The sequence below is a fragment of the Elephantulus edwardii genome, unplaced genomic scaffold, assembly GCF_000299155.1.
Source record: "Elephantulus edwardii isolate Elephantulus edwardi_28Jun2011 unplaced genomic scaffold, EleEdw1.0 scaffold00085, whole genome shotgun sequence".
Classification (NCBI taxonomy): Eukaryota; Metazoa; Chordata; class Mammalia; order Macroscelidea; family Macroscelididae; genus Elephantulus; species Elephantulus edwardii.
This window is the reverse complement of record NW_006399835.1, coordinates 7,850,821-7,854,316: the sequence shown is the minus strand read 5'-3', so window position 1 is coordinate 7,854,316 and position 3,496 is coordinate 7,850,821.

Below are 3,496 nucleotides of genomic sequence, written 5' to 3'. Positions count from 1 at the left end.
GCGCGCACACATGCACACAAAAGAGTATAGTTACTCCTGAGTATCTGTGAAGAACTGTTTCCAAGACTCCCATAGGTATCAAAATTCACTAATACTAAAAACATTTACATAAAATGACGCGTTAAGTGCATTTAAGTCTTAGATAATTCATAGCGACCCTATGAACAAAAGCCCTCAACACTTGCGTGACTTTCATCCTTTCTGCATGTTCATAGGGTTTCCCGAGGCAAGCTTTTATGGAAGTGGATGCCACTCCTGCTTTCAAGCTTGTTTGAACCGGGAGCGCCACCAAACCCTGTCCGCCTTGGCACCAGAAGTCAGGAAATTAAAAAAATAAAAAAGAAAAGAAAAAAGAATAGCATTAAATAAATCTCCAGAGTACTGAAGATCAACAATGTTAGTCTAGAAACCAAGGTGCATCCAGGTCATGGTCTTTTCAATTGCTATGGATACATCAGAGAGCTGGAAAATGACTAAAGATCATAAAATAAGAATTTATGCCTTTATCTTGTGATGGTGGAGAAGAGTAGTGGATATACCATAGACTACCAAGAGAACAAACAGGTCTGTCCTGGAGAAGATAAAGCCAAAATCCTCATCAGAGGCAAGGATTTTGAAGCTCCATCTCACATATTTTGAATATGCTACAAGATGGGACCAATTCTTGAAGAAGAACGTCATACTTGGATAGCACAGGAAGGGAAGACCCAAGATGAGATCAATTGACACAATAACTAGGGTAATGGGCCAAATGTGTCAGAAATGGTGATATTGGCAGGATAGGGCAGGGTTCAGAGCTATTGTGCATAAGGTCTGTGAGTCGCAGGTGATTTAATGGCATATAACAGTAACAACAACAAATAGGTCAGAACAAACCAACCAATAATAATAGACTCTTTTAATATCTTAATAATTATACTTAATAGGAATTATTTTGTTAGAGAGTGTTTTTAAGCCATGGATGCAGTTGTTGCTGATGTGATGTGCTGTTGAGTCAGAATTAACATAGCTCATCTCCAACAGATACTCAGAAGCTTTAAATCACACAGGAGGAGATATCTCATCTTCCTCCTATGATGTAATGGGTGAGTTCAAATGATATGCCTTTGAGTTAGCAGTGCTACCCTTTACTTACTAGGACCAACATTAAAATATTAAACATTAAAAAGATTAAAAATATTTAAGCATAAGAAGAGTTAAAGCAATTTCTTACTGAACTTTTACTTTTGAATTCAGTGTATTTCTTACATATTTGCAAAAAAATAATTTTTAAATTACAAATTAAACCCTCGGTGAAATAATTGAGAATTAAATCAATATCATGTAGAACTCAAACACATTACCATTAACTAGTATTTATGCCTAAAATAAAAAATGATCTAATTAAAAAGCTGATTATCTACAAATTAGGTTAGAGCTAGGTAAAAATAAGTGTGACCAAACTCTGTGGTCTTTCCTGGATAAACAGTGAAACCAGGACAGGATGTTTTTCCGAAGCAATGAAATAGGCATGTTAAAATAAAACATTTAATTGACAAAAATATTTGTTTTAAAAATAAAAATCAAGAGGTAGGATGCTCACTGTCAACATTAAATCAATGACACAGGTGATAAAATAATAATAATAATAATCTTAGTAAAAGGTTAGCAAAATTGTCACAGTGTCATATATAGTAATTCTCTACAAATCTAGTTCAAAAAGAGTTTTAAATATTACAGATATGACATTTATAAATAAAATTAATAATTGCTATTCTTGTTAAGTGCCATTGAGTCGTAAATGACTTATAGGGACCTTATGAGTAAAAGACCTAAACACTTGTATAAATTTCATAGTTTCTTGAAGTTCATAGGGTTTCCTGAAACAAGCAGTTTTGGAAGTGGATGCCACTCCTGCTTCCAAGGTTGTTTTAATTGGGGAGCTCCACCAAACACTGTCCACCATGGGTAACCATTATCACATTTAACACATCACTGTCACAGTGTTCAGCATCATCGCAACCATGAGTTTACCTCTGTACAGAAAATGGACAGACCAGTGCTATACCACTTAGAGGAATATTTTACCAAAAACAATTAGTGAGATAAAATTGTAAAAAATAGCATTATTGGCAAAATCTGTTCTATGCAAAGCAAGAAAATTAATGATACTGGTATTGTCTATCTATCTATGTATAGATGTCATTTTTTAGGTGCCGTTGAGTTGCATATGGACCCACAGAGACCCTACGAACAACAGATCTCAACTCTGTCCTATTCTGTGTCATCTTCACACTTTCTAACACATTAGAATTCATGGTGGCAATCACTGTGTCAATCCACCTGGTCAACAATCTCCTCCTTTTCTGACCCTCTGTCTTTCCAAGCATTTCTTCTGTCTTCAGATATAACCCCTCTAGCAGTATGTCCGAAGTATGTGAGGTGAAGCTTTATCATCTTTGCTTCCAAAGAGCATTCTCGCTGCACATATTTGTCTGTTCTTTTGACAGTCCATGACATGTTCAGCATTCTTCTCTTCTTTCATCCTTATACATTGTCCAGCTTTCAGACGCATAGCAAGTGACTAGAAAGACTGTGGCCTGAATCAAGCACAACTTAGTCCTCAAACTGACATCATTACTCCTCAAGAATTTGGAGAGGTTCCTGACTGCAGATTTCACAGTGCAATACATCTCCTGATGTCATAACCACTGGTACAAAATGTGTTAACTGTGGATCCAAGCAAGATGAAATTGTTGATAGTTTCAATCTTTTCTACATGTGTGGTCCAGTGCTAAGGATCTTTTTTCCCCCTGATGTTGAGATGCAATCCATAATAAAAGTCTGTATGCTTTGATCTTCTGCAACAAGTGCTTCAAGTACACCTCATTTTCAGCAAGCAAAGGAGTGTCATCTGCATAATGCAGGTTATTGACGGGTCTTCCTCTGATTTGAATGCCACATTCTTCTTCAGAGTCAGCTACTTGAATAATTTGCTCATTATACAGTTTAAATAGGTTTTGGAAAAATAATACAACCCTGACACAATTGCTTTTTCTTTTTCTTTTTTATCTCTTTCTGTTACCTTTATTCATTGACATGTTATGGGTATGGAAGTTGACAACTCTCAAGACCTTTAGGATTTTACCTTAATTTTAAACCATTTTGTGTTCTCTTGCTCTATTCCCCAAATAGCCTTCTGGTCTAGGCATTGGTTTCACATAAGCACAACTAAATGCTCTAGGATTTCCATTCTTCCCAATGTTAGCCATATCTTGTTAAAATCCATATAGTCAAATGCCTTCACGTAGTCAGTAAAGCATAAATAATTATTCTTCTGTATTTACTTTCAGCCAGGAACCATCTGACATCAGTAATGATATCCCTGGTGTCATGGCTTATTCTAAATCCTTCTGGAACTTCTAGCAAATTCCTATCTATCTGTTTCTCTAGCCATTTGTTGAATGATGCTCAGGAGTCTTTTGCTTATATGTGATTGTTGTTGTTGTTGTTGTGA